We start from the raw sequence: 27322 nt of genomic DNA on the forward strand, positions 1-27322 counted from the left end.
TGTTAGGGTAAGCAGAAATGCTCAGTAAAGTCCAGTGAGGAACGATCTGTTGAAGAAATCAATCTAGAAGCTTTCCTAAGATGTATTTCAACTTGTTGATTTACTTGATGAAGAACATTGCCCAATGCAGTATTAATGACAGGTAAAACTGAATTTGTTGTGCAGAAGCTCTGTGCCCTGCAGTGAGTGGGTGCCTCTGGGTGAATGCATGGCACATGCCCACTGGAATTTATGTACCAAGGGGCCAGGTCTTGCAGATCCAGCCATGTCTCTCCTGGCACAATTAGCTTTATTTCAGAGCTAGGCTCAAAGGGGAAAACGTCTATAGTACAGTTAAAAGGAACACCACTCTCTCTCTTCTTCCTGCTAGCTGATCTGATTTTTTCTTCGCATTTTCTTCTTTTTCTTGCTTTTGTTCATACAGGAGTGGCACAGTAGCAATATCAATGGTGCTGCTGCTGTGACAAAATGTGCTTCGGACCCGTGCATCTTTAGGTTGACTGCAAATGTTTGAACTGTTCTTCTCTAGATATGAGGTGACCTATCCTACTTCTACAGAACGCTCATCCACTTGCTTTTAGGCACTACCTGAACTCAGCTGTCAGCCCTGTATATGGTCAATGGAAAAAATAAGCACCTCCAAGATGTCATTTAGATTTTCGGTGGCCGAATCGTTCTCTATGTGAGCTTCTCTCATCTTATTGAATACTGAAGGACCCTAGGAGAGGTATTCTCTCAGTTTAGTTGTCTTGAGTGTATTGGATCAATTCAGGATTATGGGACAAATATAAATGCTCTGTTGAAAGCTGAGAAGCAAATTACCCAGTACATATGTATGGCCATAATACAGAACACTAAACTACTTGAGCAATAGAATATCACTGTCACATTTAGTTTAAACATCATAATATTTGCATAGATTTGGGGGTTTTAAAATATAATTAGTGGTATATTTCACCATCTTGTAGGGAAATAACAAGTCATGGGCAACTAGTAAAGGTCTGTATCATAAACTACAAAGAGACTGTATTAGGTGGTGATAAAGGTGACTGAATTTGAAATGTAATGCAAATAGTGAGAATGTGGCCATATACATCATCTATTTTCTGTCCTCTAACATCAAATGTATTTTGCTACTAGACATTTCAGCTGCTAACTGATCTTTTTGATTTTTCTAGAGCTGGAGTTTCAGGCTAGGTTAGTATTATTCAGCTAAAGCTTTTTCTGATGTCTGGACTAAAGAGAATTATAACTCCAGCTGTCAGCTTCCAGCAGCCAATAACAAACCTATTTACTTGGAAATTTTGCCAATTTTAATTAACTATTACATATACTAATATGTGCAAGCACTGCACTTAACTGGTGCTATGTCTGGGTATGTGTTCTTTTCCTCAAAAGGTCAGTACTATGCTTTTATAATAGAAGATAGAAAATAAAGCTATTTGTGTATTCCACCCCCACCACCCACCGCACTAGTTTTCTAATATATCAAGATTTGTTTATTTGTTTGCTTTCTCCCAAACATACATCTACTCAGGAAGATATAAAATTGAGTCTGAAAAAGCTTTTTGCAAACGTACCTGCAATGTTAATTGACTATTGTTACTTTATGTATGTGTCTATGTGAGTATACATATATATATCCATACATATGGCCAAAAATATGCTTAGGACAATTAAAAACCACTATCAAGCAAAACCAAAATTCAAGACACCTCTCCCTTTTTTCATGTTTCTTTTAACATGTACCTTTGATTTGGGAAGGGGTATTTTAGGGGCATTTTGTAGGTAGGAAAGCCAAGTAACTTTCCAGTGAGGCAGCGGTCTTTGCCATGTCATTTTCATTACCTGTGTTGGTTCATTTGTGACATGGCTAACACACTTACAAAGCCATAAAGGTCAAACAGTGTAAGTTTATCAAAGCTCGAACACTTTTCCTTTAGAGCCTTCTCAGGTTAGTATTCCTACCCTGTTATTGCCCGTTCTTTATTTTTCTACAGCTACAGCCAGTAAGCTGGCAGTAGGCAACTTCTTCCAGAAGTATGTCTTAACCCTGACCTACATGAAACATATCAGAACAACAGTGGGTATTTCTAATCACACTATAGGAAACAGCTCTCTGAAAGTGGCTGTAACAGCATGTCACTTTGTCATATTTACAGACACACAGGCATTTGAAGCACCCCAAGGTATTTGTAAGTAATTGTCATGATGATTCCAATCCATTGCTAGCTATGAATTAAATACCTAAACAGTTTTGGTTAACGAACTAATTATCCTAGTGGAAAATTGTATCTTTAGTTTATTCAGTGAGCTGGAAATAGAACAGAAGCTAGACATTGCTGTTCCCAGAGTAACTATGATTTTTGATGTGAAAGGAGAAGGCAAACAAGTTAAGATACATCTTACTGATGAACATCGTAGATGGTTTCAGACCCCTCACTTATTCCGAGTCTGTCAAAAGAATCTATGCATTCAGTAAATAGTTTGTAGCAAGAGGGGCGTAGTACTGAATAAAGAGGACAGTAAGAAGATTCTGACACTTCAAAGGTCTTTGACAGCCTGTGGCTGACCGCTGATAGTGTTCAGAATAGACTTATTATCAGCCTTGGTGTATCTTATCCACATGAACAGGATTGTTTGAAAATTGAAGAGTGTGGGAAAGAAAAAAGTCTCACACTCAGTATTTTTAATACTTTTGCATTAAAATATGCATTTCCAAAACCTGAAAAATCCCCAACCATTCTTCTAGTGTATATTTTTTTAATTATGTTCTGCATAGAAGAGGCATAATCAAACCACAGAATTATCTACGTGCATTGTTATAGTACTATTTAAGCTTATACTTATAAAACGAGAATAAAGTATTTTTATTTAAAATGAGGGGTTTTGTAAATGGAAAGAAAAATACAAACTTCTTTTTTTTAACCTCCTTTTGTTTGTTCCTTTGTTAATATCTTGCTCTGCTAGGTTTACAAATCCTAAATAAATAGAAATTAGTGCTCCTTACTTTGCAGTCCATTTGCTTTAGATGTTTGCCTTGAGGGACATTTGTGTATTCTACTAATGGCTGCAGCAGAGTGCTGTCTCATTTTCATTCTGGCAAAAAAAGGCCGTTTCCATGGTTACAGTTTCATTTGCTAGAGAGAAACTGATGGCTGTTAGTGATCCCATCATAAGCAACTTCTGTCAGATTTCTTATCAAGTAGACATATTTTGACAAACTGAAAGATAACACCATAATAAGAGAACTAAGTTGCTACTCTATGTAATGAACCATTTAGCATTAAATGAAATGTGAAACCACATTCTTAAGACTGAAGGTGGAGAGGAAAAAGTAGTATTTATAATTTACGAAAATAAGAATATTCAGTGCTGGAATAATGATAGCCTGCTCGCTTTCTTTTGTCAAGGTAAATCTAGTAGCATAATATTGATTTATATTTTAGGGTCAGATACAAACTTTCACCATCATCTATTTCATGCAGGAAAGGCTGCATGAAGCTATAAGAACTTTTACGTTTCCCGGGGGTAGCCCATTTGGTTAGGTATGGCTCAAAGCTGAGTCAAGGGCTAAATGCATGGCTAGTAGGTCAACCTCCCCTCAGGCCCCGCTCTGAGTGTACGACAGTCTAGCATTTTGCCCCATGAAATGCATGCCATGTCTATTCAGAAGAAATACTGTGGACCTAGAAACCTGGAAGAAACTGACCCAACCTGCTGTTCTTGTGAGCTGGGCAGGAAGCCAGACCACAGAAATGATTTGCCTCAAAATATTCTGTTATGGAGAAAGTGTTTATTGAAGACCTATGTAACCTGAGGACTGAAGTTTAATATGGGTTTGGAAGGAAAAAGAAGATAGCATATTGCTTAATTTTAGAAGGTTGCCTTGTGTTTCAGGTCTTGAAGGTATCATACAGACACTGCATCACTAGGTTGCCAGGCTTTTGTGGTTCATTATCTCAAGGAAGTCTAAAAAACAACCTCCAAAAACTAACCAACAGAAGAGGAGAAGAACAGAAGGAGGCAAATAAAACACATTGAAATATTAGGATAGAAACAAAATACCATGAAAAATATATATCCCAAGAGGTTGTGCAAAAGGACTGAAACAACAAAGAAAGGAATATTCAGGTAAAATTAAATACTAATACACTGTGTATAAGGTGAATACTCTGGGGTTAAGTTGGAGATTTGTCTAGTATACTTGTATTAATGCATATCAAGCTTTTTCTCCTTAGACTCCTCCATAAATCTCCATCTATATACAGATATTTGTTTAAAATTTAATCTGACTTGAAGCAGAATATCAGTTCATTATTGCCCTTCACTTCTGTAGTCATTCAGCTTTACAAGTGATGTGAAATGCTTTCAGACTAAAATGATAGTGCCTGATTTTTATCTAAAATATTATTTTTTTTATATTTCTCCAGCACATTTGGAAATGGGATGTAACTCTTTGATCAGTTTCATGTAATTTGTTATTAACTTGCTTTGGAAAAGCACTCTAGAATAGCTAGGAGAGGCCAGTAGCGGTGGTGTTCTACTTTGCACTCAAGATGTGCTCTGGGAGCAGGACTATATGTGAATTTGAATTACCTCTAAAAAGTATACAGTCCCCCAAAGGTTCTTCTGAGATACAAAAGCAGTCGATGTCCTGTGGATTTGGCTTTAATTCTTTGTTATTATAAATGCTGTATAATCCACAGAGGTTTGAAAGTGTTCACTTGCCCACCCTTACTTGTCTTATGCTTTAGCAGAATCTTAGCTTTAAGGTAACTATTGAGCACTTTTTGCCATTTCATATATTACTTAAAACCATACTGTGTAATATTGTCTGGGAAGGTAGGCATTAGAAGTCAAAATGAATGCCACTAAGCTCATTCTTACCACATCCTTCAGAACTGGATCCTGCAGCAGGACTCTTAATGCACCAACACACATGCTCCTCAAAACTGTTTGAAATGAAGAGCCTATGTCAACATGTCTATACGCATGGCTGAAGCCAAAGTCATTCTCTGAAGACCTATTGCTGAGGTCCCGTTTCTTTCACAAGAGCCAGTGACTAGTTTTTTTCACACCCAAAGATCCCATTGACTTAAATCTAGAATGAGTGCCTCTGTCATCTTTCCTTCAATGAGCGTAAAGGATTGGATCTTCTACAGCAGCTGGTGCTGCCCTACCTCAGGTTCCACTGAAGCTGATGATAAAACTGTCTCCAGTTTGAACTCGAGCAGAGTTAAATCCATGGTACATGCTTTTGAAAAATCCCACTCCATATGGTTTCTAAAGAGTTAGTGACTAACAAAAGGCACTGAAGTAATCTGTACCTTTCAGATGGGATTTCTAACATATGTATAATAACATCAGTGACACAGGAATTGAATGCGTAGCACTCTATTAAATTCCATGAGCTGTAATACCATATTTCTAAAGCTGTGGGAATGTTAATATCTGTTTGCACTGCAGCTGTGCTTTGCCACAACCTTTGGAATCTATCTGTTTATGAATTAGGTACACTCACCCTGCCCGTAACTAACTCTGTAACATGAATAGGGGTTGAGTGAGAAAGGGTGCAGGACCTGCATAACCCGAGAGCTGTAACTTCAATAGGCAGTGCTCCTCAAAAGACACAGAGCTTCCTTGATGTGTCTAATAAATCTAAATTGGACAGACTCAGAAACAAAAAATAAGTCAGCATAGTTACCTCCCTAGAACATCAGCTTTGGAAAACCTTTCTTCCTTTACCTTTTTCCTTAAACACAAACTTCACATACTCATGCTTCTGCGTTTACTGAAGCTGCTGTTGTGAGGAGCACAGATGGATCTTTCCTTTTTCTTTTCATCATATACATGTGTTTACCACAGTCTACACAAGGAATGAAATAGTTCTTTCTTCAGAAATAGTGGCAAAGATGACTTAACTGCATTGTCCAAATAACCAGAAATGTAAATTTCAGATGAGCTTTTTTGGTACCATGATCAAAATATTTAAGTGATTTAGGGTCAGAATTGCCACTACAGTTCAGTCCTTCCCTGAGTACCTAAATAAGTTGCCTAATTTTCACCAATGCTTTGCTCTTACATGTTTTCTGATTTGAACAATTGTTATGTTGTCAAGTCCTAGGAACAGGCATTACTAACATTTAAGTGCCTAAGAGTTTTATATGTTTGACTTTCAGTGGGATTTGAGCACTTCATTCATTGCCATAGCTCCTTCTAAAAATCACAGATGAGGAATTTAACCATTAGACATTCTTTTAAAGAAGAAAAATTCTTGTGTAGATGTATTTATTTGTTAGTGCCTCAGTGAAAGATGCCATGTCACCTTCTGGTGCCAAGGATCTGCTTGAGCAAATTGACAACTGTGAGCAACAACTAAAACTGACAACTTCATAACCTTGCCAAGCATTAAGAAAAAATGGCTGTTCATTCTGCCCATGGTGCATAAACGGCTTTTTATGTCCCAGTATCCAGGATGCTGTTCTGTGGAAGAAGAAAGGTCCTGACTCAAGTTATTTCCTGTTCAAATAAGAAATCATAAAAGAAAATCTTGTAGCTTTAGTAGTATCTTAACAAACTCTGGGTCTGACACATGCGAGTCACGAAAACATAAGCAGAGAAGCTCCTTCAAGCTTATATGGTAAATACCAAGGTGTAGTTTAGTGGCAGGGTATATCACAGACAGGTGTATCTTAAGACACAGGTCTCATCCTACATGAAAGAAAGAAACAAGTTTTCTGAAATCCATTTTTAAGTCACTCTTGGTACATTGATGTAACATATTTCCAAAACAATTTGCCATTCGGCAAAGGCAGTGACATCAGTTGTCACAGATGTATCTCAGCATTCACATGACAAATAAAGGGAAGAGAAAATTAGCAAAATTCACCATTTCCAATAAAGCTAAGCTCAGATAGACACTACGTAAGGTATTTACTGATAAGCTATTTTCAATTTAATGATATCACTTGAATTTTCAAGGTACAAATGTCATTTTTCCATTTCAAACTGATCCCAGAACTGTAGTCTTCAGAAATGTTAAAAATGGGTAACAAAAAAATAGGCAGACAAATATACAGGTATCAGTGAATACCATTTTAATAATGTTAAGATCAAAGGGAACATGTATTTTGTCCAGAATTACGCACAGAAGATCTGTTCATGCTATATACACCACAAGCTGCAAGTGTTTCTGAGCAGTAGAGAGCGGGTTAGGCCAGAATCCAGAAGTATGAAAGATTTCGAAAGATTCCTGCAAAAGGGGACATATAAGGTGTGTTTCTTTTTATTTAGTATACAGAAACCAAACTTTGGGAGCAAAAAGACTTTCCAAAATACTTTGTATGGAAAACACCATATGTAACATTGCACAAAGAAACCACCTTTCCCCCCCCCCCCCCCCACCTGTTCAGGAGCTTCAGCAAAATGGACTCTTTCCTTCAATTAAACTACAAGCATAGGATTTTCCAATGAGAAAATGAAATTTCACGGGCAGCTTTCATGTTTTTTTTTTTTCCTTCTACATCAATCGTTCCTGGAATGGAAACAAACCATTAAGCAATGTAAAGCAATACTACACAATAGTTCAGTGACAGGAAGTGAAAAATAATGTATCTAGTGGGGAAATTACACAGTCATCTAATTAGACAGGATATTGTGACATATAATTAGTTTATGTTTGCTGAGTACTTAAAAAAATGCAAAGCTCTTTATAAATGCTAACCATTAATATTTAACCTAGGCATATATAATTAACAAAAGCCTATTCTAGGCAAAGCATTAGAACTAATTAACAACCATACTTTCATAAGAAGTACTATCATATTCTACATTTTTCTAAGATGCTAGGACCTTGCTTTTAAGAATGAAGTACAGAACCTGTACAGTGCATTTAAATATAAAAATAGGAATTCAAGGTTTGGAGGATTGGGGTTTTTTTTTGGTTTTGGATTAAAACATATTTCACAGACTATCATATACTTACTCTTTTCCTAAGCACTTGTGGGATTGTGTTTGGAAGGACTCCACTTGACCAAGACTTACTTGACTTCTGGAAATTAATGAGATTACATTACAGAAGAGTTTGGCAGCAAACTGAGCAGCCATCATTCCCATTTCACTGTCACAGATGAAAGTTGGAAGTAATTCTACAGTGTCAGTGTACTCACATCAGCATGAACCATGGCAAACGAGAGTTGAACTAGGCCTATCATATCCAAGGGAAAGGTGAAATTTGAGATCCAAATTAGGTAGAGAAATGTGACAGTAGCACACTGCTGATTTTGAGGAAAGTTCTTTTATTTTTTTGCATTCAAGCAACTAGAGTTCAAGTCAAAAGACAGGAGAAAAAATAAATCCTGAATTGCAAAAATGAAGTGGCAAAGGTTTGATACATAGCGACCCTATATTTAAGCCAAAACAAACTTTCATGACATATGGTGTTTATACAAAGAATTATGACTTCTGCTATTTCCATCCAGCTACTCTATGTAGCTTTGTACCACTGTAAATTTTGCTTGTTGCATGAACTTTAGCACCACATTTTAACAATAAAAATGTTGTGCGCTGACGTTTTTGTTTTGCTTTGGTTCTTCAAGCAAAGTTTAAATTTTTTAATTTTTTTTGATGGAAAGAGAATCTGATGTTCAAATACAAAAACCAAGTCATACCCAAACTTTAATTTTGTGGCCTGTATGATAAGAATTTTCCTCTAGTAGTAAGATATTGCTCTGCTGGCCAAAATGTCCCTTAATCCACATAAGATGAGCAATACCTGTATATCTATTAAATACTGAACTGATGAAAAAACAAGTTAGAAAATTCTTCCTAATCAGTAGGATTAAAATAGAGACAGTCTCCGAGGATTTACTTGCATGTTATTTTACTTAGAGATTGCACAAAACACACTCAGTGGGATAGAAACAGAAGGAAAAACATAGGGTGAGGAGCAAAAAAAATCCAGCCATGACACATATTAATGCAATGTGAGAAAATAAAAAAGCAATAAACAAAAATAGATATTGAATGAAATCAGTGCCTGGAAAGCTAAGGGAACAAAATGTGCCTAATGACTGTCCTGCAAACCTTCACTTAGACAAATATTCTGTGCTCATGCAAACAGCTCTATTTTTGTTAGCTGGACTGTCCATGTAAGGATAAAATTTTGCAGCTGAGTTCCTAAAAGACTTAAGTATACTTATTTGCTTGTTCATGTCTCATTAATATAATGTAATCTGCTATTTCCAGTTCCTCATCCTGAGAGACTCAAGTAGATTTTAACATTAATTTCTAAGATCCATCAGCAAAATATATTTACTATATATACATTGAGACAGAATCTTCAGCTTGCTTTGAATAAGTATTTATCCAGAGGTCTATTTTTCTCCCTGAAGCTAGTAATTAAGGACATGACCTTTTAAATTTCTATCCACTGGGTCTAAGAATCAGAGCAATATTATAAATCACTTCAAAAAAAGAATCCAACTAATATCAAAGAATCCTCCAATATATTAAAACTTTCAGCTTGATCTCTACAAGTTTTCCACGCCAAGTCCTGACAATTACATACCAATGCTATTTTTCAAATTACTGTTTCAGTTTTCTGGACTCATGGTAACTTTAGATAAATGCATACTTTCATTCCAGCTGATACATGATCTTCTTTTAGTCTGAAGCTGAATTAATTTTAAACGATAGAAATATGCAGAAAATGGAGACTTAAACCAAGTGGTCTATAACAGATGTGATCTCATCAGGGTTCCATTTGTTAAAGGAAATCATTGAATATTAACTAAAAGTTAATTAGACCTAATTGCCAATTAGAAAGAAAAAGTAATTTGAAACTATCTGCTGCCAGTGTCTTATTATTACCTTTGAGAATCCTAAATCTAGAAGAGGGTATGTTACCTGTCCATATATCAGTTCTAGTATACAAGGTCCATTGCTAAATTCTGGTTCATTAAAGAAAGTCTCGCAGACCTCAAAAGATCTGAAGGAAAAAATAAACAACTTGTCTTGAAATACTGGAAATACTGAAGGACTCATTAACTTGCTCTTTTTAGAAAATCATACACTTTTCTTTTAGTTTTGTTTTGTGAAGTTCTTAATTTTCAAAAACAGCTTAAGGGACACCAGACCATATTGGGAAGCAGAGACTGTGCTGAAAGTGAAGGGAGTTGCATCTGTCAAAATGTTGTACACTTAATAAGAAGAGAGTGGATCACAATGCGTAAGCAAAACACACTTCCATCAGCCTTTGCATCCCAGGTCATTAGCTGTACAATCAAGATGACTTTACCCATCACAAGGAATGCAATGAGAATTCAGTGTACTTTGCCTAGTATGTATCCTAGTAAAACAAAGCTCTGGAGTGACAAGAACTTAAGCTTTCCATGGATCAAATGGTTCTCATATAAATATAGGAAAATAAATTAATACTATGACATCCACTGTAGCTGGGAAAGAAGGTAAGCACAGATGGCTGACAGAATGCAAGTGACGGTCATGAGATGGTAAGGTCAATCAGTGACTAACTTCTGTATTGAACTGTTTTGATTCCTCTTTGAAAATTAATGTGGGCAGTGGTGTGAGATTGTTGCAGAAATACTTCCACTTATCTCCTTAACCTCTCTTCTCCCCCATCTTAAAGGAAACTCAAGCCATGGTGTAGTTGACAGAGTCAGTCATGGGGAAAATAATGCAAAATGTCAGATCTAGAAACTTACTTCAGTGACTGCTGTTTTATTATCTTGGCCCTTAATTTTTCAAATAAAATACTATTTTTATGAGAAGTAACTCTTTAGATAGCACAAGAAACTACAACTTACCTTTGAACCTATCTCATAAAAAATCAGCACCTCTGCCTACCTAATCATTCCAGTTCTTGAAGGGCCACCATAATTGTTAATTACCCAGGTTGCTTCAGCTGGCTTCTAAAATGCCAGAAAGGAGAGATAAGCAACATATGCAACCATTTCAAGCATTTAGGAGGATAACGATGCAATAGTCTGAATTCTTGGTATAGCCTTCTTCAAGGAAGGTTCACTGTCACACGAAAAAAGTCCCGTAAATTTCCAGTCTTGTTGCTTGACACCAAAAAAACTCCAACATATTAGTAATTTCAGCCTTTCGGCTTGAGATTCTCTATTGTCTTACAGGTATTATAAAGTGAGATCAGTACAAGCTGTCTTGGAATTTCTTGATTTGAAGGGATCTGCTGCAAGTTATATGAACTGCACATTATTTACCATTAAAATGTATATGGCAGCTTCTCCCTGTAAGCTGCCAGAGTCACTCAGCAGTCTACTGACACCTTTCATTGCAAAATCCACGTGATCAAATGGATCCTCTTTTCCAAAACCAGTCCCAACACAGTGAATTTGCCACCACTTCAGTAAAGCATCTGTTGTTATCCCAACCCACTGAACTGATTTTGAAGATCTTTAAATAAGATAACACTATATTTTCTGAAGCAAGAATTGATAGATGTCTCCAGGCTCTTTTAACTAAGTTTATGTTCTAGATTCACATTACAGAGTGCACTTTTATTAAAATAATTATTAGACCCAGCCTTAAGGCTGCTATCAGAAAGTTTTGAAAGAAGAAATAGAAATTCACATTTGATGTCTCATCTTGAAATGAAAGACCTACTGAGCCATAAGTGACATGTAAGGTCTTTCCCATACTTCTACACATTAATAGTATTTCTGCCCTAAGGATTTGTGGAAATATTTAATATTGCTTTTTAAGATCACACAAAAAAATTCTTTTGAGATTTCTTCTTGAACTGTCTATAATCTAGAACTTTTCCAGTTTTCAAAATGAGCTTTTTGTAGCATAATGTTTATTCTTAACAGACAATTATTTTCAGAGGCCTGCGCAATCCCTAGTAACCACAAAGACATTCTGTGGCAAAGAGCCTAGCCACTTCTGTATTTGTTTTATAGCTTCTGAGTATAAATACAAATAAAGCAGCAAAGAATCAGTAAGAATGAAAGCAACAGGAGAAATAATATTTAGTGAAATTGCAGGAGAAAAGTAGGGGCAGCAAAAATTCATCTATCAATACACTGCAGAAGATTGCCTTACTGAATCTGTCTGGTTCCATAAATACCACAAATACAGAGACATATTTGGTTTCTTCTTTTCTACTTTTGTTTCATGCTCTATGCCCTCATCCAGCACTTATTTACTTATCTTAGGTTGAGCAGTTACATTGTTCTGTTGATCAAAAATATCTCAAGGAATCACACAGCATATTCTGCTAAAACCTTTTCATATTATGAAAGTATCTTCCAATTTATTCAATTTTTAATTTTTGTTTTCAAATGACACATATATTCACTAAAAGGTGGGATGGAAAATGAGAAGCCAGGGTATTTCTGCTTTATAACAGTAATTTTCTTTTCAGAAGAAAAAAACTTACCTCTTTGCTTCTTGTCCTCAGGAAAGCGACAAAGTGACAAATTTTATTGCTTAACAGATCTGCACAGAAGATGCTATTCACAGCACAGAGAGTATACCTCTAAGAGCAATCCTAACAGATATCTAGCAAAGTCACCTGCCAAATGACCTTATGTGGAACTCTGTAGCTTGTCTATACTATAAATATTAAATTTTCATTTGTACTGTGCACATTAAACTTCACAGATATTTTCCAGTCTCAAAGACCATAAAGAAATTCTTAACAACCTGAAATTTCATAAATATTGTTTTGTTGCACTTGATGGGAAAAACTGACTTTTTGTTGTCATGGCACAAACCTCTCCCTTGTCAGCAAACAAAAATCCATTCTCTGTTAGTAATTTAGGGCCTACGGCACAGAGACAAGACTACTACTAATCCTTCTGTCTTGGTCCTGCATCCAGCCCAGATCGTGCTTAAATTGTGACTGTTATTCGGCACAGAGACCACATCTTTTTTGTGTGCAAACAGGAATGACAAGTTGTTTAGGACAAATTATCCGTAATAGTAGAGGAGGCAAGAGAAGGCAGATGTAAGATATTAATTAATCAATTAATTAATTTTATTTACTTTGGCTAAATTTCTGCTAGTGGTGATTACATGCTCACCCAGAATTTGCTGTATTATTTAGCGGTAGAAGTTAGGCTTCCCACTCCATCAGTGGCTCAGGCAAAGCAAAGCAAAGGCTGAAGAAATTCACCCCCTGATCAGCTCTTTTGTTTCTCAGGCTATTGTTAATTCATAAATTAAATCATAATGTTTGCTTTCCTTATACTGGGATTTCCAGTCTGTGAGGCCAAAACCTACCTCGAGTCACAGACAAGTGTACCAGCAGGAGAGAGGAATGGGAGTTTTTGGGTCTGCAGACCACCAGCAGCCATCAGGCAGAGCAGGAGGCCGCAGCCAGGCTGTGGCGTGTGTGGGGAGGCTACACTTCAGGTGTCACTAACGAGAGGTGCGGCAGATTCAGACGGTGGTAACCTCAATGGAGGCTCCACCTGAAGACACAGCTATTGAGAATAGCAGCCAAAAGGGACCAAAGACACCAGGCAGAGTTGTTAGTGTTTAAGGTGCAGGCAGCAGCCCCCTGAAGGAACAGCTAGTTAAAGAAAATTTAGAACAAAGGCAGCGTTTTATGGCCTGGTGCAAAGCCCATTAAAGTCAATGGAAAGGTGCCTATCTGGAAGCATTTGAAACCCCCAGATGACATTAAGAAATGTGAAGACTCCAGAGTTCCTGAAAATAAAAGAGCAACCTCCGTAACTTAATGGAACTTACTGTTGGCAATAAACATGAAGAGGTTCCACTGAGAAAGCTGATACTGAAATTCATACGGGACAAATGACAGAACCTCATCCAAGTCTGGGATGGAAACCTGAAGACAGTCATTAGAAAAAAAGATATTTTATTTGAAGATCATTATGCCTTTTTCCCTCTTACTTTGTCTCAATCCCAATGACTCATAAGGCAGTAAGTTCAATAGAGGTAGGAATATGGTACAGGGTGAATGCTGAGCCATATTTTAGGTCTTTTGGAAATGACCCATTTTTACCATTTTACTGACTGAGTAGCCTGTGGCTTTTGTGCTTTAGAGCCTGATATTTGCATTTGGTGGACAATTTCAAATTGCTACAGTCATTTGTACAGTAGGTAAATTTCTCTTTTGTTTTGTGGCTAGTTTTCCATTGGGTTTTTTTGTTGTTGTTTTGTTTTGTTTTAAATTTGGTTTCTTTTCCCTATGGTAATGGGGCTTGACAGCATGATACCCTCTTGGGGAAATTGGACATATGTAGCTTTTAATTTCTTCTGGAGAAAGAGCAGCTAAATTAAAAGTAGCAGGATGTCTCTTACAAAAGGACAAATTTTCTACCCAGCTTGAGTTGTGGCTCAACTTGAGTAATTTTGTGGGAGAAATCATGCTCCCTACTGGGGAATAATTGCCAGTGGCTCAGTGCATTCCCAGTGGGCACGTCATTTTAGTGCAGTTTCCCTAAACCTTAATTCCATGCATAGTAGAGTCACCATGTAGTTGCAAGAGGATTCACGTAAGAAGGAAGATCCCTGTCATTCCAATGAGAATGTTGTTTGGGTGAATAGTCCATGATTTGGCCTTCAAACAAGAATGATCTTTTAGGTAAGACCTCAGTGAAAATCTGGGTTTGATTGCAGGGTGTCTCATAACCTCTGTTGTGGCCCTGAATAAAGCTCCTTATTACACTGTGTCTCAGTTACTTATCAGCAAGACTTTCTTCTCTCACAGAAGTGTTCTGAAGAGTTCATTAATATTTGTGAAGTATTTAAATGAAAAACTTACTGAAGTAGAAATAATTCAGGGCTGGGCACCTGGGTCCACACTATTATTCCCAGCACAAAACAAAACAAAACAAAAATCCCTAATTGATTCAGAGTGTTGAGGAAATGTTCTTCCAGGTTCCCCAGACGGCAAAAAATCTCGATGTATACAAAATATCAATAGGACAAGCAATTGTGCTTGAAGCTGTAACTTTGACACTGTGCCTCAACTTAACTAGAACCATCTGCTTGTGCACGAACAGTAGTAAAAGACTTGAAAAAATACAAAGCAGAGTGCACACACAAAACCAGGTAATAAGTAAGTATCAGTAGAGTTCACTTTATTGCAAAGCGACAAGAGCGAGTTTATCAGATGTACTCAAGAATAGGCAAACAGGGCCAATTAAAAAAAAATCCTCCGCAAGTCTGACCCTGCAATTAATCACAATACCTTACTGAAGTAACAATTAACTGCAGCTTAAATGATAGTCTGAAGAGCAAGGGGCTTTCTGGGAGACAAAACATGTGATGCGTGATCTGGGAAACAAGACTTAGGAATTTGATCATTTCTACCTGCAACTGGTACCTCTTAAGTTAGTGTTCCCAATGTATTGCAGAACTGATATGGTTGGCCCAATTATCAGGCTGGACAGAGCTCCCTTCAAAAATGTGTTTTGCAGTCAGTTTGAAAAGATGCACAGAACATTACCAGAGGGAGAAGCAAGAGGTTTGATTTTTAATGTAATGCTCAAATTTTGATATGTTTATTAGTGTTTTTCCTTAGATTATCTTTAGTGTTTTAAATCTTCAGCCTTGAGTTTACAAAAAAAGTATATGTGGAGGTGAGGGAGCAAACAGTCAACGAATATGTCTAAGTATTTTAAGTTTTAGGCAGATACTCTTGAGATGTAAGTGGTAAGCGGGCTCGAATAAAATAAATACAGAATCTGAATCACATACAATTTACCTCAAGATTCTAACAATATTGTCAATGTTCTCTGGTACATTCGATTTCAAGTAATATGTTTTATATTTCATTATTCTATCACATTAAAACAGTTACTCTACAATTAATAAGAACTGATTACTTTCTCTAATGAGTCATTGTTTACCATCGTAGACTATTAGTTTAGCTTAGGGTCTTGAGCCTAAAAGCACAATTTTTGCAAAACACTTAAGGCAATCATAAGTCCATAGAAGCCTTCTGTATAACCTATTTTACTGACAAACAATTACATTTTAGATTGAAGAGGTGAAATGATTAAGAATATTTGACTTAGTTGCCATGACAGCATGCATTTTTCATCAGGCAGAGTGTAATTACTACAATTTCAATGATGTAAAATCAAGAAAGATGATAACAAACAGCAGAACCATGGAGATATTGCCATTGCAACCAGGTTGCCATGGCAACAGTGATAATAATCTCAGTGATAGATGTTTTCTCTTGCTCTTTCCATTTTGTACGGTTATAACATTCAGAGCCAGTTTTTACCACAGCTTTTTATAGTTTATTAGACTGTCAAAATAGTTTATGAGATGTTGTTGCAAAGGAAATGACTGAGTTCCGCAGCCTAATAAAAATGCCAAATACTCTGTTTACATACTGCTCCAGCATTTAACAAACATTAAAAAATTGTATGAAAAATGATTTGATATTGTATCTGTATTAATCAATTTGCAAGGCATAAGCTCTGTCACTGAAGGTCAAATGAATACCTTCCAAGCATTACTTTTAGAGAGTCCTTTTAAAGTTTATTCTTGACACCGTACTGCCAACTCCTTTTACCTGAGCTGCTGCAAAACACGCAGCTCATGGGAAATACTTCATAAGGCCAGTAGACAGTTAGCTAGAAAAATAAAGTTAATGATTTAAATAATGTAGGAACATTTAATATCTTAACATCAAGGAAGCAGTCAACACAGATTAAAGAATCCTTTATTTACTGAAAGTCTACCATAGAACATGAGATAGCACAAAAAATGTAAGACAATGTGTGCATGGTTTTTATATTTATGTGTACATATACACAAAGTATTGTACACATATGCTATTTCATGCATTATGTTTGTAGTGTAAATATGAAGACAGAATAAATGTCTTCACAATGTTAGTTCCTATGCTACAGAGGTATCAGAAGGCATTGATTACTAGAGGAAGTACTGGGATTTACTTCTAAAGCAGAAATAAACCCCCTTTTTACAGTTTTAAAAGCTGACTTTCTAAATATGAAACAATAACTTTAGGGTACAATGTCATTTTAATGGGAAATTTTAGAATTGTTTGCAAAGGAAATATTTAAATATCCTTTTCTATTTTTCCCTACCTTTTTCTCCCTAAGCTTAGCAACATTCACCATCCATTTAAAAAAAAATTGTAGACATAGTCTGAGAAACAAACACATTTAAAATCTGAATATTGGCTACGAAAAATTATTGCTCTTCATTGAAGCTACCTGAAATTTATTTACAGAACTGAAAGAATTGCTAGAACTGCAGCCTTGCCTACCATCCAGTCTGGCCAGCTGCCTTATACATCTGCTCAGCATGGAGACCTTCAGTAGAGAGCACAACCCAGAGAGAGAAAGGGAGGGACTCCTGAAATGTCGTGGTTAAACAGGTGGGTAACGGGGCAGGAAGATTCAGAAAGAGCATAAATGATTATGCACTGCTTTGAGGTGTTAATGTAGATTTGAGGACCAACATGGGAGACTGTTGCCTAACACCAAGATACTAGTGACTGATGACATCAGTTTCAGTCATGCTTCTCCCCAAAACGGTCGTGTCAAAGAGCAGAGCTCCTTAATCATGTGGACCCAATTCTGCTCAGTCCATAATACATATAGGCAAACATACATCCAGTAATTCCTCCATGAAAATGAATAAATTTCCTGTTTAGAGAACTGTTAACAAGTCCTAAAGTTTTTCTTAAGTTTTAGACAACTGTAACCTGCAGTTTCCTGTCACTGTTCAATCTCAGTTATCTTTTTTTGGAAAATAAAATAAAATAAAGCAAAAGTACTGAAAAAAACCAAAGATGCAGATTGTTAATAGAACACTGCTAAGTGCTACTGACAGCTTATTCCTTTGGCATTTATATTTTTGATAAACCTGAGATTTTTAATTCATGCTTGGTGACAAAAATAAATGAATTGGTATCTATCTACCTATCCCAAACCAAATAAGAATTTAAATGTATATGCCTTATTACAGTTAATGGATAACGTATGTTTACATGGTCTGTGTTTCTTGGACAACTTTTCTTTGTTGTATATGTGAAATGTGTATACAGTACAGATGTGTGGGTGAGAAAGAGGAAGAGATGGAAGTCTGGTCTCCAAGAAGATCCACTGTAAAAGTTTACAAATGATATGCAGCAGCCGAGATTATGAAATCATAGATAAGCTGAGCGATGTTTTAACACCTAGTAACTTCATTGACACTACAGAACTGATCCCAACAGTTCATTTGGTAAAATTTATTTAGTAATTTTATCAGATTCTGAGAGTGGAACACTTTTTTTTTTTTTTTTTTTTTTTACATCAAAATAGCTTGTGCTGTGAAAATAGGTTCCTGGTATTCAAATATAATTTCCTTCTCTCAGTTTCACATCATCACTTTTAATTATGCTTCCTTACAATTAAATAATTTGGTATAAAGTCTTGTTATTAAGGATCAAATATTTGTAGTTCCATCTTCATTTTTATTTAATTTAACTCAACTGTATGTACTGAGACACCATCAGTTTAATAGAAACATGCTTTTCCCTGAATGTCCTTTTGCTTTGTATTCTTATTCATACCATATATAAATGCTACAAAAAAACATAACTGAAACAAATTCAAAGAAAAAAGAATCTGATTGGCAGGGGGAGTCAAGGGAAAGAGTGAGAATACTTCAAGCTACTTTAATTCTTCCTTTGAAACTAAGCAGTTTTCAGGATGGTGGCACTTCTAAATAAGCTTTTCTTCCCCAGGGTATCAATCCCTCCAGCCAACTCACCGTTTCTGTTGTTGCTCTTTAAAACTCTTTCCAGATTCACAGTATCTTTTTTGGATAATTACAGCCAAAAAAACCCCACCATGCAATAGTGTAACTGGGATGACATAGGAGCTGTAGAGATACTGTTGCCACCTCCATCATATGATGTCTTTGTGCATGTAGCCTAAAACTGCACTGCCTTTTTTCTGGCAGCTGTTACACATTGCAAATTGATGAATACTTTGCTGTCCGCAGTTAATCCCATGTGTTTCTTGCACCGTTATTACTTCCCAGGTTTGTCTCCTTCATCAAATGAACATCCTTGCATTATGTCTGCCAAATATTATTATACATTATGCCAAATTTAATTTTTCTTTGTTGTTTATACAGTTACAGAGAACAGTCCTTTTCATCTATTTCTCCTTGGCCTCTGAGGTGTTTAAACTTCCTCCAGTCTTTGAATTTCACTAATAGACCTGACTACTAATGACTTAACAAAAATTATAAATAACTTCTACTGACCATCAATCCTGCTTGCGCCTTGCTCAACTTTCTCCAGCTCAGTGTGGTCCATTTATTGTTACCTTGTGTTTATTGTGTTTTTTGGTCTCTTTTCATACCTCAGATCAGTCTTTCTTTTCCAGCTTAACTACATTCTCATTCCTTATTTGTATCAAATGCTATGTGCAAATGCTAGCTATCACCCATACACCAATTTTGCAATCTGAAGAAGGAAAGAATGAAAGCAAAAAGAAAAAACAGAAAAAAAAAAATCATTCATCTGGAAAGCCATATGCTTGAGACTTGCCTTAGTTTTTAAAGTCTAATTTCTTATGCACTGGTATTATGTTGGAGATTCTCGTATCTGTTGTTTGGAATATACATAAAATTTTCACTAATTGCAATGAACATTAATTACGGCCTTTAAGGGTCTGTCTCTGCTTTCTGACATGGCATTCAGCACATGCTGCCTATCATTCTATAGACAGCCTCCTGTAAGGGATGTCCTTGGAGATTTTAAATGGCAAGGGGGCCCTTTGCCGGTTTTCCAGACGACACATGAATCACACTAACATGTGAATAAACAGAAGGAAATTTAAATACAGAAACAGAAATTACAACTTTGCAGCTTTATTTTGTGCACTTAATTGAAAATCCAGAGACATTCTGCAAGTTCTAAGAGCCGCTAAGTACACACATAGTAAATTGGATTGATAGCCTACAAAACAAGCTGCAAGACGTTTACCAGGAATGACCTGCCTGCCAGGGAATGGGGCTAACCCTTTCACCCCACCCCTGTTTTTCGTGCTGATTGTCAGTTTTGGAGAAGAGCTGGAACAATTCCTTTTGCTGGGTATCTAAGCACGCACTGCTTTCAAATGGAATTACTTTATAGAGTAAGGGATTATCACTCCCAACTTTCCTTGAAAGGAGAGGAATTGGAAGCACTGAATCTAAAGAAGCAGTTCCCTTCCTGAAATAGGGAAAAAAGCAGGTGTCTGAAAACATAAACCACTGAAAAAGAAGTGTATCCCCATCAAATACAAATTTGAAAGTCTGCATTCTGCTCTGAGCTGCTGGTACCTTGGGAGACTACCTCCTTGCCTGTGATAGCCCATCAGAAACAGTGATGAAGTTTTGCAGAATTATCTCCTACCTACATAACACTGAAGAAGAGATGCTGTTTTGACCAGAGCAGTAAGTTATCCCCTGGACTTGGTCCCATGCTGACAACTGATGTACCTTGTGGCATTTTAACCTGCTGGCTGTATGCTGGCACCTTCCTCTATCTAAATACAGGACATATCTGCTTATGGGTGGTTGTGTGACAAAAACCTGAGTCGCAGTGATCAAGTAAGGTATGTGTTGCTAAAGAGTTTATTATGGAATGCCTTTTTAGAGATTATTTCATCAATAATTAAAGTTTCCACCTGTCCATTGTCCCTTCTTTTAATTATACCTGATGTCTCTTGTCACAGAAAACGCTGATATATTGAACCACCGTTCATGCTTTAGTTTCAAGATTAATTATTGCCATTGTGTGTGATCTCATTAGGAACACTATAGGAAAAAAAAATCATAACTAAGTATGAATAGGAATTCTAAAATGTTACAGGTGAAGTTCTCAGCTGATGTTGAGCACAGCATTATTTAGCAAAGCATCATTGATGTCACCTACCACAACAGCAATAATTACTTTGGAACAATATGCAGAACAAATACATTCAGAAACAAGGATCCAATATGTTGTAATGTGTTTCACAGCCTGGGTAGGTGCTTTGCTGTTGTTTTCTTGGATTAAATTCTTCTTCCCACCTGTCTTTTCCCATACCACTTAAAACACGTGAAGGGTGGATGTTGGCATGAACGATAGAAAGACCTTTTGATGAACCTCCACACCTGAAAGAATTTTCCACCAAACAATATTTGGGTGATTTTTAAAACAGATGTGCAGGGCTCAAAACCCTCATCCCAATTGCCTGAGATACAGAAAAAAAATGAATTAAAATATAGATTGAAAATGTCTTCTGATATTAAAGATCATTTTCTGAGGAACATTTTAGAGCAATTTTCTCTCTTATACATTTTATCTTGCCACTTTTCCCATTGACTATTATTTCCCTTGCTCTCATGTGGATATATCCCGAATAACATTCTGGAGGATATTAAGCCATGCAACAGTAAGAAAGAGCTCAAGGAAACTATTGCAGCTTAGTCTGCCTCTCATTCTACTTTAGATTTACATGGCCATGGTATTTAATTTTCAGGGATCCTAGCTCAAATTTCTTCTTCCAATTTGTAGAAACTTTCTGCACTTTCCATCCGGTAACCTCTATAAAATCATCCATACCACTGCTAGTTGCCAGCATTTTTTCCAGACACCTTGTCTTTACTTGTTAGTGTTTCTTGATTTTTTTTTTCCCTTTGTCTTTCCACCAGAGAAAAGGAAATGCATTTAATGATACAGCCCAAAGAAAGTCCTCTGCTTTAGAATTAAATGCAGTCTGTTCCCTTTTGTGATCCTAAATCCCCTGAATGCCTGATCAGATCTTTCAGTTATGCAATATGCAGATTTTTTCGTAATGTTAAAAATCCAAATCCTAAATTCAAACAGATCTAAGTGAACTGTTCTTTTAAAAGACCCCAAATTATTAAAACTGCTTGCTGTGCATTTTTATAGGAAGGTTTTGAATTTTCCATTACTGGTTTTGCAAGTGATATGTCTCTTAAAAGTCTAACGTAGCATGATAGCTTTTGTATGATTTGATGTGTTTTTCACTATCACAGGTTACCTAGGAGAACATACATATTGCAAAGCCTAAATTACTTTTATTTTAAATGATTTAAAAAAACAAAGAAACAACGAATGGATACCATACAGGACAGAAGAAACAGCCTTTTAGTAGCACTGCATGAGTCACATTTGAATTTATTTCAGTGGTTGTTTCTCCTGTTGCTGCTATACATATATTTAGAGATTACTTGTGCTGTGTGTCAGTAGACCATTGATTTAAGTATGCCAAGGGCATCTAAGGAGTAATTTTCAGTGATCATACACCCTTTGCTCTATCTCAGCAATCTAGGATTTCTATGACATCTTGTATTCTCACCCTGGATGCTTCTGTGGGGAAAAGTGAGCACTTCTGTACTTCCTAACTAGGATGCACAGCTGACTGGGCAGTCACTTCTGCCCAGTTTCTATAGTATGCTTCAGAGCAGGTACACTGAGGAAAAGGACAAAATGAATAGCAGGTGAGAAGAAAAAGAGATGAGAAGAAGGAGAAGAAAAAAAATGGGTGTGCACCTTTCTGATAGAGTCATTTGCAACATTGCACACAATACAGAAATACTACAGTAGTAATCAGTTGGCCACACAACCTCTGAATTGCAGGAATGCAAATTGCTGTGACTGTTGCTGGTCCTTGGCTATTTCTGGAAGACAAAACATTTCTGAAATTATTCTGAACATTTCTTCTGCCTCTGAGACAGGTCTCAGAAGTCTGTACTCACCCAACTGAATTGCACACACTGAAGTACTCAAATCAGTATTTTCCTACCTTTAGGCTGCCACTAGAGAAAATACAGTGAGATGGATACATCCAAGAAGCAATTCAGCTCACCTCAGACTTAAACTGTCAATTTAAAGGTTTTGATCTTTCTTTAGATAGGAGGTTGAATGAAGCCCTAATAGGTTGGTTGGTTGGTTTGTGTTTGGCTGAGGGTTATTTTTAGTGCTGGTTTTGGTGCTTTTCTTTTTTTTTGGGGGGGGAGGTGTTTTGTTTTGGGGGGGGGGGGGGGGGGGGAGGAGCTGTCTGAAGTCTGAATAAACACTGTAACTGAGGAAACACTTTGGTACACATTTGCTTCCAGATTTTTTCATAACTTAAAGTCTCAGACACTCTGTAGGTAGAGAGAAGTTAAAATAGCAGCACTGCCTAAGGAGCAAACTATTGCAATATAATGGAGAAAGGCTGAAAAAGAGTTGTTCATCAAAGCTTCCATTAGCCACAGGCCATGCAAAACAATACTATATGCAAATATTTCGCCTTACAGTCATATCTCCTTAACCGAGCATGATGGACAAGAAACCATCTTTCCTTATCATGGTCATGGCATATTTCTCTTCTCACAACTTGTTCCCTAGTCATTCACACTTCCTAGTATAAGCTGTCTCTTAAATTGTGCTTAAGACGATCCTAAATTATTTGACCTGGAGAAGGATTAGTTGTCTTCAAAACTGCTAATGATTTTGTAAACACTTTTATGTTATTTGCTTGAAGGTGGAACTATCTGACTTCACCTTTAAAGCCATTTGCTCCTGATAAATTAAAATAATGCACCTAAAGGGCCTCTTCATTAAAACACTGGAGAGTAAAAGCTCCATTTATGAGACATGTTTTACTCTTCCTCTCTTTTAAAGCTTTTATTTGTTGCTGATCTCTTCCCAGTTCCCACTGTTTATTCTACTAAATATGGTATAGAGATAAATGCATATTCCACTCCATAGGCTTTGTCTAAGCTTTCCACATGCAGCAGGAGGTAAACAGAAGAGTCAGATAAAAAGAATTACAATAGGATGTTATTTATGCATTAGAATATGTGGAAGAACGGGGGAACAAGAAGAATACACTTAAAAGAAATGAAAATGGAGCTTGACAAGAAATACATGATTCTTTAAATGCTTTTGCCAATCTAAATGTCGGAGATAAGCTCTCCCTTCAAAAAAAATGATACTTAGAAATATTTTTCTTTCACAATAAAATAAAGCAACTTGTGGGAGGTGAAAAGTTACTGTGGAAAAGCATAACTCAGACTTTGTGAGACACTATCCCACTTAGGTGAGGAAGAAGAGACTAGGTGAGGGGAAGCATGTAGAAGCTTTGTCACACAAATATCATAGGATGCTTTGGTTTGGAAAGGACTTTTAAAGATCATCTAGTCCAAATATTGCAGTTTCCATAATGATGTTCTGCAGCTTTCAGTATTTCATGCAAAATGTTCCTGTCCTCTTACCAAGGTGCTATATCTCCACATTACACTCTTACAATCTAGTTTGCCAACCTAAGGCACTAGAAGTTATAAACCAGGATATTCAAAAGGGAACAGCAAGAAAGAGGCTTTATATTTTATGTGTTCTTACTTTTATTTTGCTTTATTCAATTCTAATCCCTCAGACTTTCCCAGTTAGCCAAATCCTCTCCATGGGTTCAAGGAGAGCCTTTTACTGCCTCCCTGAGTTGCTTATAATTTTTTTCATCTTTTCTAAGCCACTCAGTACCAAGATGAAAACCACTCATTGCCGCCTTCTTCTTTTTTTTTTTTTCTTTTTTTTTTTTTTCCCAAAACTGTGTTCAAAATGTCCCATACAAAGCAGAGTTTATTGGCAAATGAACAGTTTCTGAAAATTCTACTTTGCAGAATTTTTCTAAATATTATCAACTGTGTTCCGTTTACAGCAAGAAAGTGCTCATATCCTGGAAAAGGAGTACTGAAGTCGGTAAAAAGCTCAGTCCATGAAAAAAATCCTGTTTTTCTAACAGAACAAAATAAGATCCCACAGTTCAGATAGGGGTATGCACAGCTAGAAAAGCTTTACGCAAAAATTCCACCTGTTTGTCCCTCTAAATTAGTTTGAAAAACTGATTGCATATTTTAGGAGAAGAGAGGCTTGACTCCTTCTCCAGTATCCCACTCACTGGAAAACAGCTCTTCGGACTTCAGTAACATCTCCAAGGAGACCTTAGATCTTCAGGTCTTACATCCATTACAGCTTTCTTCTGGTTACATATTATTTTGTGTTATTATCATTCCTGCAAAATGGCTTTGGCGCTCTGTTGACTTGACTTCAAGGATTCCTGCTGTTCACTGGGGTGGAGAAACCAATAGCCGTACATCTTTGTCTTGCCTGATCCATAAGAGTGTGCATCGTGGTACCACATTAGGAGATAAAAAGAGTTCAGAATATTTTGATAAGGAAGGTAACTAAGTGAGTTTCTTAAATAAGTAATGGCTTGTGTTGTTGTCTACACATAGTATGGGTATGCTCTGTCATAGAAAGTGTCATCTAAAAATAAGAAATGGACATTAAGCATTAGTGTGATTTATCTGCCTGAACTGCAGTTATGAGGCAGCATATAGGTCTTGTACAATTACGCAGAGAATGTGGAGCAATTAATGTTTAAGTAATGTCTACTTAAATTAATTATCACACAATTTAAAAATAATTTTTATGTATTGATCCATTTTATATATGAATTGAAACTTACAAATGAAGATGATCTTTACAATTAAAAATCAGTTACATTAAGAATCAAATTTTCTTGGTTTATGGAACTTCTAGAGAATAAGTGTTTTAGAACATAAGGCTGCTCTGCTCTCTCCTCTTTTCTTTTTTTCTTTTCTATTTCTTTTATTTACCAGAGATGAGATTTTTCGGTCAGATGTATATCTGATTTTAATACCTTCATGTCTTTCTTGAATCTAAAACTCTGTTGTGGGAGTTCTGGTGTCTGTGAGGCCAATGTGGAGAAATGTCTTCATTTACCTTGGGGTTCAGATTTCATATGATGTCTTCTGCCATGATACAGTTTTTTAATATGAACAAGTAAATGCCTTGTTAAGTAAATGAAGGAGAAGTTAACCAATTATAGACTCTATTGCCAGCATTAACACTTTTTTATTATTTTATTTCAGTATTGGATTACATATGAGAAGCTTATTAAAAGAATATTACATTTGCAAAGTCAATTTCTGGAAAGTTGCTCAGTGCCAGGACAAGGGCTGCATAAATTGATTCAGTCATAAGTAACACTATGTTTTAATGCTGCATTAACTGAGAAATGTTTATAACTTGGAATTCCAAGTCCAGTACAATCTTGGTTTATGCAGGCCTATTTCTCTATAGAGACAACTTTAAAATCTCAAGAATTATTAAAGTACTTACTGTTTCTAGCCTGAATTTAAATATTTTCCTAGAGGGATGGCTACGCCTCAGTTCCTTGACAAAAAAGTGATAATGCCATTTTTTACTGTAATTTTCCTTTCTCTTATATGTGGTTTGTTTAAATTGCAAACTGTGGGGAAAGGGCTGTATTTTATTGAGTAGGTGCAGACTGTCTACTAAAGTGGTACCCATAATTTGGCAGACACTTCTAGGTACTACTATAATATAGATGAATAAATAAAGAACAACTTGTTACAGCAACACAGTTTTTCAAGATAAGAAAAATATGTCTTAGACCTCAAGAACTAAGCTTAAATTCATACAGTTATGTGGCACATGTTTAAGGATCTTATGACTTTTTAATGACTTTCCTAGAAGTCACTAGGTATACAACAAACCTGAAGGTCTGCTCACTGCTTTAATGAACAAAGGTGCCATCAACTTTTGCTGTTAACAGTATTATGAAGTCTACTTTGTGAAACCTCTAAGCCAGAGTTTTAATCGAAGCAAGTATACTAAACAACTATTAATTATTTTAATTTAGTTGGAAATAGCTCAAAAGCCAGTAATCATAGTGTACATGCCTTTTTATGCTAAAATAAAATGCTGGATATTTTGCGGTATTTCTCTGCATTTACTTGTATTAAAAGTAGGATTTCCATGCAAAACTTAAAGAACAAATTAAAATCCAGGACAGATTCAATGAGCAATTTAATTATCGATGTTCTTTCAACTAATTGTCTCATGAGACAGCATGCTTGGTGAAAAGAGACTGCAAACAAATGAGTACACAGATAGCAGAGTAAATATATTCTATGAGATCAGCACCTTGCCTAGATTTTTGGCAGTTGATTCAGATTTTACTCAGAGTAGATCCATTTGCAAAATCTGAGAACCAAAATTAGGCATGAAGGCTAAAGGAGGAATCCTTTAGCATTTTTACAACACGAGAAGTGTTGATTTCTTGAGAGTAGTATCTCCTGAGAAAGAGTTGTCAGTAGTGAATATTTTGCTCGGTAAAAAAAAAACAAAAACCCAGAGGAAGTTTGAAATTGTCAAAATATCCCATGTGAATTATTTATAAAGATTTTTTTTGCTGTTAAAAAGCAAGCTTTAATTCACACTTTAGACATCTCAAAG

At 36.3% G+C, this 27322-nt stretch overlaps 1 long non-coding RNA gene across 1 annotated transcript in view; it reads left to right on the forward strand.

The window, feature by feature from the left end:
- LOC308061005 overlaps window positions 1–27322 on the forward strand; it is a 127341-nt gene extending 100019 nt beyond the window's left edge. The window contains exon 2 of the long non-coding RNA XR_013927014.1: window positions 1–27322. This exon is cut by the window's left edge and continues 38597 nt beyond it. This is a non-coding gene — a long non-coding RNA (uncharacterized lncRNA).

This window comes from Falco punctatus, assembly GCF_963210335.1.
Source record: "Falco punctatus genome assembly, chromosome: 3".
Classification (NCBI taxonomy): domain Eukaryota; kingdom Metazoa; phylum Chordata; class Aves; order Falconiformes; family Falconidae; genus Falco; species Falco punctatus.